The 11,236-nt window shown below is 46.1% G+C and overlaps 2 non-coding genes across 2 annotated transcripts; both read left to right on the top strand.

Moving 5' to 3' along the window:
- The first annotated feature begins 1,944 nt into the window (after positions 1 to 1,944).
- On the top strand, positions 1,945 to 2,018 carry TRNAF-GAA. Its single transcript has one exon. It is a non-coding gene; the product is annotated as a tRNA-Phe (tRNA).
- A 188-nt stretch (positions 2,019 to 2,206) lies between these two features.
- On the top strand, positions 2,207 to 2,281 carry TRNAP-UGG. The gene has a single exon. It is a non-coding gene; the product is annotated as a tRNA-Pro (tRNA).
- Positions 2,282 to 11,236: the final 8,955 nt, after the last annotated feature.

The raw sequence follows: 11,236 nt of genomic DNA, 5'->3' as shown, positions 1-11,236 counted from the left end.
AGACGAGGAGTTCCGATCAAGCTTAGGGCGATTCTTTCCTCTTCTTTCTTTCAGTCGAACCAGTAAATGCGCCAGCATCAGTACTAGTCGCTTCATATCCATTTCAAGTCTATCTTGGCATGGAGAGAAGTCAAGTCCCGTGGGTTGATCCGTGGGCACTAATAATCGAGTCTGCTTGTCCTCGGGGAACAACGAGGGGATGGATGAAATGACACCAAGGTAGGTTCCCCTTGATGGTATTTGGTCGTCAATCCATTCGGAATGCCGGCAAAGGATCTTTTCCCGAGTTTCTTTTGACTTTAGTAAGTCCATCCCCTTCTCGGGGATAAAAGCGGTCGAGAATAAGAAATTCTTCATGGCTGATGGTTCCGTTTTCTCGGGCATGGTTGGCATGGCCTGGCGGATCTTTTTTTTCTTCTGAACATGCCGGGGAACCACTCCTCTCTTCCGGAAACGATGTTGGAAAGAGGGGCTCAAGATGATTGGCCCTAGCTCGAATCGAATCTCTTGTTTTTTTGCTATTCATCTTAATCTTATATATAAGAAAACCAAATATTTAAGTTGTTGGCAGGTCTGCATCCGAGAAGGTGACAATCGGCGAGGAAAATGCCGCTGAAACAATGACTGCTAGAGTTTCAGGTGCCAGATCATCGGCCACCATGGCACTCTTAAGAACCTCGAAGAGAGCGGGTTTTTTATTTCATGATCAGCTCGAGGAGCAGTGATTTTCTAAAGATGCTCGAGCATCTTGTATTCTTTGCCAGGCTCAAAACCCATTGGGAGGGATCCTCCTTTGGTGGCTCCTCATCCGAGGAGTAATGCACCTGTAAAGGGAGAGCATTCAGAAAAGCATCCAATCAGCAGCTGGACTGGGGAATAGATACAAGAATAATTATGGAGTTCCCATCTTTCCCGATTGGCTCTGCTTTTCTCGAATGCAGGTATGAAACCTGTAAACTCGCCTTAACTTAAACTTTATTGGTCTTAGTCAAGCTCGGGCTGAGTCTAATATCTCTGCTTCTTTCATCCCTCCCAGAGGAAATGCCCCCCCTGCCAGCTTTATCGGTGAGTCAGCCATTCGGGAATAGATCCCTCCCTCTGGACAAAGGGGCACTGAAAAGTTCTTTTTTTAAGGAGGACTTCAGACATTATTAATATATAAGAGAGAGACCTGCTACGGAACTACCGAGCAGGGGCAAAAATACGATAAGTAGATAGATCGAGTATTGATGAAACAAAAAATCAGACCATGACAGAGCGGCCGATTGGGAGTCCTTTTTTTGTTTTCCGGGTAGAAATGAATTTAAATTTTTTTCTTATCTTCGAATCTTTTATTTTTTTCTTGTCTACTTCTTGCTTTTTTCTCCGTGGAAAGGAAAGGAATTGAGAGATCTCTGAACGATATCAAACTCTTGCTTCGTTGGCCATGTCATAAGTCTTTCTTTCTGATATGAGAATTGGATTGATGTCACCAAATTTTTGGTATTAGTCCTCTGAGACTGCCGGATCTCTTTCTTATGTAAGGGTGTGTTGACCCTCATGACTAATCCGGAGCAAGAATGGAACTGATCTCAAGAGCGGCATGTCTTTGAAGAAGAAGAAGAGATCGATCGCGTACCACTTACCGGATTAACAGTAAAGACTACCTCACTTACCAAAGCGAAGAGACTGGCTGACTTACTTGACTAAGCCTAAGCGGCTTACCGACTTGCTTGACTACACTAGCGGGTAGACAGACTAGACTACCTTACCGAAGAAAGAGACTACCAGAACTGCAAGAAGTGGTATCATATATAAGAAAAGCTGAAGGCTCAGTAGCACGGACTACTGAGTCGCTCAGCTTGTATCACAAAGCCCAATTCGAGTAGGAGATTTCGGATAAGAAACATATGCTTAACACATGCTTCCAGAACTCCGTTTTTCGGGTCGGAGGCGATGAAAGTGGTTCAGGTAGCTCAGCAGGTTAGAGCAAAGGACTGAAAATCCTTGTGTCAGTGGTTCGAATCCACTTCTGAGCGGGCTTTTGGTCCAAAGGACACGTAGCCGAGAGCGAGCCGGATGAAGGAAGAAATTCAAGTGAAAGAGGCTGATCGGCAGATTTCCAAAAAAAGCGGTGGTTCTCGCGTCCCTGTGCCCAAAGCAGGGGTGGGCGAGTTCGGTTCGAGTGTTTATAGATCGGGTGGATCTATATGTTCCGGGGGGGAGACGAGGTGTAGCGCAGTCTGGTCAGCGCATCTGTTTTGGGTACAGAGGGCCATAGGTTCGAATCCTGTCACCTTGATGTTCTGTTCAGTCAGCTAATACAAATGAATATAAATCTCGACCGTTAACTTAACAAAGTACGTACACCTGACTGTCCTCAAAACTCATTTTTCGTTGCTTTGCTAATCAATCAATCATTCATTGACTGGTAGTCAAATAGGCAAGGTTTTCTTCCCAGGACTCAACCAAACCAACCGTCAAAGTAAGTTCAGCTAACGAAACTAGAACAAGAAATTTCAGACTTTGATGAAGGGGCTTGCTTAAGGCCATAGGCCTGTGCGTGAGGAAATGCTTGGACTTTCTCAGGCGGGATAAGATGACGGAAAGACTCAGAATAGTTGCCGATGACCGATTCCGTCATTGATGCGAAGCCTGGCCTTGGAAAGTCCGCGAATACAAAAATGCACGAAAAGAGATGGAACCTATCTCCTCTTCTAGCGAACATATACCTAAACAAATGGATTACGAACCGAATTGGGACCAATCGCCGATATGCACGGTACGCGGATGACCTAACCTTTGGATGCCACTCGAATCGAAGCTGCAAGTTTGCGGAAAGAGCCCGACAGGCGGCCTGCCTTTGTCTCAGTAGGGGTTGGATTTCATTTAGGTTCAGACCACGAAAGAGAAGACGGAGATCTGGGCTTGGGAGTGGACTGGCGGGCTCCGCGCTCGAAAAAAGAAAGGGTAAGTTAACCTTCCTGAATAAGAGGTGCATAGATAGAAAGTAGGCCCGATGCACCGCTAGGGCGAAAGAGAACAGCGGAGCTGTAGTGGTCGGCCTTCGTTAAGCGGTAGCTTCCGCGCTGCCTTCCTTTATGACCGACTGGGGCTGTTCACCTTTCCTTCGAAGCTGTTAAACCCACCTTACAATCTTTCTTTCTCGAATTCTTGATCTTTGGTGCCTGTGGAGCAAAGGAAGAAGCAGGGGACGAACTCCTCTATCTACCCTAGAAATTGGTTGGATCTATTGAATGAGATCCTGGAGACAGGGCTGGGAGGTATGAGTCGATCGGATGCAGGGAAGCCCAGGCAATCCCTTCCTATCAATCATTCGTCAGGAAGCGGTGGAGAAAGAATTGGATTTCCAAATCTCATTGTTGAAGGTCGTTCGAGCGACTTCAGCGCCTACGCGCGACATTGGCTCGAGGCATTTCCTCTACCCCCCTGAAAAAGCAAGGTCACCTTGCGTCCTTGAACCGAAAAAACCATCTTTCGGCTAACCTAGCCTCCTCCGTCCCTCGGGACCAACAAGGGGTAGTACAGGAATATTCACCTGTTGTCCATCGACTACGCCTTTCGGCCTGATCTTAGGCCCTGACTCACCCCCCGTGGACGAACCTTGCGGAGGAACCCTTACCTTAGGTTTTCGGGGCATTGGATTCTCACCAATGTTTGCCTTACTCAAGCCGACATTCTCGCTTCCGCTTCGTCCACACCTGCTTGCGCGGGTGCTTCCCTCTAAGGCGGAACGCTCCCCTACCGATGCATTTTGACATCCCACAGCTTCGGCAGATCGCTTAGCCCCGTTCATCTTCGGCGCAAGAGCGCTCGATCAGTGAGCTATTATGCACTCTTTCAAGGGGGGCTTAGGCTTGGCGACCTAGGCTCTGTCCACCAAACCAATATCTCTTATCTCTGTTGGGGGCCGCTATCCTTGTTGTGCACTTGGTAAAGCTAGTCTGAGTTGAAAGCTAGGCTCTAACCCTTGCTTGCCACGTAAGTCAAGACAGCTCGAGGCCAGAAAGAGCAAGCTCTCAAGTGGCAACCTAACCGGCTTTTTTTTTAATGGAGTGAAGGACCAATCATAGATCGTTGACACGTCCGAATATGCGTGCGTAAACCGCAAGTGTACGGGTGTCGAAGTAATAATTACCCGGTGAGTCGGGGTGAGTCGAATCCACAGGGGAGCAGGGGCTACTAGTACTAACTTCTTCTCCGCTATCTAGCCTAATGATAATGGGATAGTGTGGTGATCTAATGTCTGAAGAGATGAACACGGAGACGAATATGCAAGGGTAAAATGGAAGAAGAATCTCAATCGATAAAAAGTGGGGGTATTCGGGCATTGCTCCCCTAGGATTCGGTATTAGGTACCGGATAAGCAAAGTGTTTCTATGATGAGTAAGTTAAGTCGTGGAAATCCAAAACATAATCGGGTCTATCTCTAGATCACCGATACTAGTCCCCCTACGAGGTCCCGGTGGAGAAATCGCTCAATCTCAACACCTCACACCACATATGACCGCAAAAGCACTCTAGGGATTCCAAATTGTGTATCCAATTCCTAAAGATTGATCCAACCCTAATTCCCGTGAAGGATCCTAACCCCCTACAAGGTCCCGGGCGGAGAAATCAGAGCAATCTCACGCCTCACACCAAATATGGTTGCATAGAGCTTAGGGAATGGAGATAGAATACACCAATCGGAGGGAAAGGGGATACTTCACTATCTCATGATTTACCCTCTCAACCCTCTTCAATCTTGAGGTTCTAACCCTAATGGAGATCTCTCTCCCACCAAGGCAACAAATCATGCAAATCCAATCAACCACAAGGATTAATTAAACAAGCAAGCAATGAGAATACAAGATTAAAAACTTAATCAAACTCGGATTAAATAGAAACACAAAGCAAATCCACAAAAGATGAGAATCCTAGGGTTCACAAGCCCAAATACCCTCTAGGGTTTTAGCCCTCCATGGAGCAACATACAAAAACACACCATCAATGAATGAAAGTACATTAAAAACCATAGAAATAAACCCCCTTATATATGAACCGATGGCCTTGATGGAGAGCTTCGACGTCTTGAAGGACCCACTCCGAAGCTAGGTTCACCGGTGGCTTCCTTGATGCTATGACGGAGGAGGAATCGATCAAAGTTGGTGACGAGCGCCTCCAAAGCCGCAAAAGACCTCCTCTCCAAACCCTAGCCGTCTCACCCCTCAAGAGCCGCACAAAGATGAGAAAGAATAGGGCAAAAGCGGCTATTTATAGGGCCTTAGATCGCGTCATCACGTGCCCTCACGCGCCCGTGTGGATTTTCCAGCGCCGCGTGGGCTGCAGAATTTCCAGCGGGCGCGGGAATTTCCAGCGGCCGCGTGAGCGATGTCGCTACTGATCTGCTGCGATGAAATTGCTGCAGTACTTTTTCACAAAACGCGATCCGAACACTCTTCTCTTAAGGCCACATGTCCGGGGCACACGTCCATGTGGTAGGCTATAAAACTTTTTCTTCATCGGCGTATCTTTGAGAGGTCTTGCAATCTTCACAAAGAGAAGGAATATGAAGATGTGGCTGCCTTTGTGCCCTTCCAAATGGTGAATTGACTTGAATCTTCTTGGAAGTTGGCACACATCTCCACGTTTATGAACTGCTCTCGTGTCTTGGTCCTTGAATTGAACAAGAACTCCCAACATTGTGTCTTTATAGCCTATCTTTGCTTCCTTTTTTTACTCTTCAAGGCATTCACAACCTATATGCATAAAAAGAACACCAAATACACAATATGAGACATAAACCACAGTAAAAAAATGATGCTCAATGCATGTAAAACATATATAAAAAAATATGTCTACTCAAGCACTTATCAATCGTCCAATACAGAAAGCCATAGATTTCAGAGAAAGTTTCTGCATCTTCATGGTCAACACAGGTGAGACCTCGAAACATGACAGGCTACTCCATCGTGACTGCTCCTCATTCTCCAAAATGAGATTGCTCTTGAGATTCGACAAAAGGAATGGTCACTCTTTCTGTTCCTGGGATCAAAGACGATGATAATGCAGACTCGGTCACCACACGGATCTTCAGTCACTCGCTAAAACGAAAAGCTTTCTTTTGGGTTTGCGTTCTTCTTTGCTCCCTTCCGTGTATGGTGGAGGACCAAAGGATCTCACCGTTGTTTAAGGATAGCTTCGGGAAGAGAGGGAGAACAAGTCAGAAGCAGCATTCATTGATTGGAGTTTTTGTGCCCGATCCAATCTATCCGACTGAGCAATCAGAGTCGTCAGCATGAAGAAGAATGATTTCGCTTAGAAAAACTGGATAAAAAAATAAGAGAAGCAAGCGCAATGGTTCAACTAAAGCGGCGAAAGTCTAGCGCGCACATCTTGAAGCTCCGCGCTCTAGAGCGTTTTTTCAGCTGTCTATCCCTCACTCGGTTTCCGTACTCTGATCTGACTCACATCTCTTTGGAGCTCTACCATTTCTTGTCGTACTGTTGATTGCCTCCTGCTTCGGACTTGCTTTCTCTGTATCTGTTGCCATTGCTTGAGAAAAAGGGGGGTCTGTTCGTGGTCTCTGCTTCCCCTTTGTACGAGACGGCTGCTCTTATTCCAATCGAGATGACCAAGGCCCTGTCACGAGCTGGACTCGAACCAATGCTCGATGGGCTCCCCAGACCAGGGTAGAGTCAAGCTAAATTTGGATGGCTCTGCCTCTCAATGGGACCTGCGGGGGCCGGAGGTCTTATTATTATAAGACACCATGATGGCCGGGTACTTGCTTGCTATTCGATCCCAATCACCCAGTCTACCAACAACCGAGCAGAGGTTTTGGCCCGGGATTCTAATCTGTTTTTTCATACAATTGAGGCAGGTGCGGGGACTCTAAGATTACAATCCAGATGCTCCTCCAGAAGGCGACTCCCCCATGGACCCTCAGGACCATTGTCCATGATTGCCAGTTTCTGCTACAGAAAAAAAGTCTCACAGCTGGTCAGCGAACCACCAGTTTAGGGAAGAACTAAGGCATTGAAAGACCTTCCCCTAGTGCTTCCCTTGAAAGAAGCACGAGTCGAGCGGGTTTTATCTTGTGAGGCTTTCGGGACTACCTACTTCAGTTTAGGGCTTTTGTATAGTATAAAGTATAACAGCCCTCATTTGGCCTTTTTGTTTAAGGGCTGCTCGCCTTTTTTTCATAGTTGTAGGGGCTATAGTCGGGGAAGCAAGCCAAGCATCTATACTATAGACCTGGCTTTTTAAAAACTATAATAGGTCCTCTCGCCGAAACAAAAACATGTTCTTTCCCCGCCCCGTGTGATCCGAGAATGGGATCAAGATTGACCCAGACTCACGAAATGGCGCCGCCGGCAAGCAGGAAGACGTATCCTGATGTCGATTTCCTGGTGTCCGGGCACCCAGCGTAATCGGAGTCCGAATATCCGACGATCTCCAGTATATCGGATCGCCGTTATGTGATCATGTAGTCTCTGGTCCCCTGAAGATATCTCATGACTGCTTTCCAATGCTCCATGCCTGGGTTACTTTTGTATCTACCTAGTAAACCCACAGCATAGGCAATGTCCGGCCGTGTACACGTCTGGGCGTACATCAAGCTTCCAACAGCAGAAGCATATGGAATGCCCTCAATCTGATCCTTCTCTATATCGCTCCTCGGGCACTGCGAAGCACTGAGCCTGTCTCCCTTCTGTACAGGTGCCACACTGGGTTTGCTGTGCTGTATACCATACCTCTCTAAGACTTTAGGGATTTAGGCCTTTTGATATAGTCCGAGGATACCTCTGGAGATGTCTCTGTGAATCTCAATGCCAATGACATATGAGGCTTAACCCATATCCTTCATCTCAAAGTTCCTTATGAGGAATGCCTTCGTATCGTGCAACAGCCCCAGATCACTGCTAGCAAGCAGTATGTCGTCAACATACATATAGGACTAGAAAGAGAAACTTGCTCCCACTGACCTTGAGGTATATACACTGATCAACACTGTTTTCCTTAAACCCAAAGGTCATTCTCACCTCATGGAATTTTAGGTACCACTGACGGGAAGCTTGTTTCAGTCCGTATATAGACTTCCTTATATCTTGGGGTACCTTCCGCTCCATACCGTATACTGGATAGTACGGCTGGGAAGCCTGATATATATATATTCTTATGGACTCAATTAGACTCAAATGACGGATTCTGTTTGATCCCTCCGGGTCGACTGCACTCCTCTTCACTTCCTCTCTCTTCGCAAGATTTAGGCTCGGAAAAGGTTGGTTCAGGTGGGGACCTCTCCGTAGGGAGGGTTTTTCTCTTTAAGAAGGAGGCTCCTGGCGCAACAAACTGAAATCTTGGAGCACTCTCGACTCTACGGTGTTTATTTGCCAACTCCAAGGAAGTAGGCAAAAGATAGAAGAAAATTTTTTAGATGAAAGGTATGCTGGAGCTAGAAGAGAAACACATTGGAATGATTCATATTATTTGCCATGCTAATGTTCCAAGCAAAGGAATTTAAAATTAGATTTCGGGGTAGGGTAAAAAAGAGCCCTTTTTGCCCTATCTAATCTATTAGGAGGGAGTGATAACGAAGAACAAGGTCGGGCAAGCCTATTTACTTGATCAGGGGGGAGGTTTTTCAATCCCAAATCCTAAGTATGAAAATGCCGAAGAATCGGCTTAATCAGAATCCCTGGCTGTGGGGAAGGTTGAAGGATCTTCTTTTCCAAGGGAGGTAGTCTAAGTCTCGATCACGATCTAGATATTAATCTGGGGCATATTTCCACTAAACTATAGACTTCTGCTCCTAGTGCGCCAGAGACAAAGCTTCACGCAATAGCCCGAAACCGAGGACAGTGGGAAGGTGTGTGTTACCCTTTCGCGATTAAATTAAGAAAGCTTTGATTTTCTTTCAACCCACATTTGTCTTTACTAGCCAAGTATACAGGATAAAGCTCGTCATTTTGATGTGTCGGCGATGGTGAGTCCAGTTGTCGGGTTGCAGGAGACATCCAAGAAATGTCTTGATAAGACAAGTTCAATAAAAGTTAGAAGAATGAAAGCCCAACATGTCATTTCAAACAGCAAAACCCCCGGACAATTCTTTGTTATTGGCCAGCTAAATGGATGCTTCATTTGAGAAGACGGGAGGATCCCTAGAACTACTGGCCCTAGAAGAAGAAAAGAAAAAGGCAAATAAAAAAATATTCGTAAACACTCCCCTCAAGCTTCCGCATAGATATCTATCATGCCCAGCTTGGATGCAATGTGCGCATATGATATCTCCCAAGAGCTTTAGTAAAGATGTCAGCCAACTGGTCTTCATACTTCAAATATTAAAAAAATTCTTTCATGGCCTCTTTTCACGAACAAAATGCCCTAAGGCGACTTCAAAGTGCTTTCTTCGCTCATGGAAAACCAGATTAGAAGCAATGTGAGTTGCTGCTTGATTATCACTATCATAGAACATTCTCATAGGATGAGAGACCCTCAACTCCAAGCTCACTTAGTAAGGTTTGAAGCTCATGAGCAGTGTGAGCCATTGCTCTATACTCTGCTTCTGCACTCGACCGTGCGACAACTGTTTGCTTCTTTACCTTACACGTCACAAGATTTCCACCCTAAAAAAATGTGCAGTATCCAGTCGTAGACCTCCCTATCCGTCGGTGAGCTGGCCCAATCCGATCCGCATCTTCATAGGCAGAAACAAGAAGATGTCTATTAGAAGTATATCAAATACCTTTTTCCAGGAGACAACTTAAGATACCGCAGAATTCTTTGCACAGCTTCGAGATGAGGGATAGGTGGAGAGTGCATAAATTGACTAAGGAGACCAACCGCATATGCAAGATCCGGTCTGGTGATAGTAAAGTAGATAAGTCTACCCACGAATCTTCTATACATACCGGGATCATTTAGGAGCTCCCCCTGATCGGAACAAAGACGATGATTTTTCTTCCTTCGGGGTATCAGCAGGCTTGGCTCCCCAAAACCAGTCTCCTTCAAAAAGATCAACAGCATACTTCCTCTGGGAAAGATAGATCCCCTTTTTAGTAAGAAACTTCTATTCTTAGGAAGTACTTCAGAGTTCCCGAGATCCTTGATCTCAAACGCCTTACAACAATGTATGTGCCTTCAACTCTTTATTGCCCTCGACATCATCCCCCGTAAGGACAATGTCATCAACATAACCACTAGAACCTCCGTCCCTCCTTTCTCTTCCTGACAAATACAGAATAATCTGCATGACTTCTCTGAAAAACCAAACTCTTGTACAGCACTGCCAAAACTTTTCGAACCTTCTTAGTCAATGGACTGCTTCAATCCATATATTGCCTTCTTCAATCGACATACTTTTCCCTTTTCTCCCCTGTGGTATGAATCCAGGTGGCGGTAACATATATACTTCTTCCGTACCTACCCCCATGAAAGAGACAAACAAAGGGCAGTACCCACCGCATTGCTCCCCCTGAAAAATAGCAGATCGAGATGGAAGGGATGCTGTCAGCTTCTAGTTCCATGTGACAATCAAAGAAGCGGATTAGCAGCTCAAGGTGGCAAGATCGAGATTGACAGTGGATGAGAGTGACTGCGAGAAGGGGTCAAGTGCGGTTCCGATCAAAGCTTATTTCACTCCCAGAGGTCTTAAACGAAGGAAGGCAGACAACGGAAGAAGGTCAGCATGAGGTAGCAGGTTGAAGTGCAAGCGATAGGGCAAGAGGGGGTTTTGCTGGGGATGGACATGTGACTGATACAGACTCCATTCCACACCTAGCAAAATGAAGGAAGGGCAGCAGCTAGAGGTGACAGCGCAGTGAGGTTTTAGTTAGCAGTTTAGAATGACTGTGCAGTGGGGATGATCAAGCAATGGCTCTTTTCAGTCGTATGCTTTGGTTGTACCCTTTCGTTGTATAAAAACTTTGTAGTAATCCAAAAACTATCCTAGTATTCTAACGCTCGATCCTTCCTTCTCGTGGGTTCTTCCCCCACACAGAGCTCTACTCCGCTAACGACCTCACCCTCGCTCCTAACCAACGCATCTTCACAAAGCCATGTGTCCCACTTAGGGGAGTCAGTTCTTCGATGAGCTAACTAGAAGCTTAGAGGAGAGCGCTAGCGCACACTTCCGTTGATGTGCTTCACCGATCGATGGAATCTTATTTGAATTTCTTAGTCGGACCAAACGGAGAAAGCAATGCTACTCATTCTCGATCCCAGTTGGTTCTCTCTTTCAGGCAATCCCAAA

This window comes from Dioscorea cayenensis, unplaced genomic scaffold, assembly GCF_009730915.1.
Source record: "Dioscorea cayenensis subsp. rotundata cultivar TDr96_F1 unplaced genomic scaffold, TDr96_F1_v2_PseudoChromosome.rev07_lg8_w22 25.fasta BLBR01001544.1, whole genome shotgun sequence".
Classification (NCBI taxonomy): Eukaryota; Viridiplantae; Streptophyta; class Magnoliopsida; order Dioscoreales; family Dioscoreaceae; genus Dioscorea; species Dioscorea cayenensis.
Note: the sequence above shows the minus strand (reverse complement) of the source record. Positions and strands in the feature narration are given on the sequence as shown.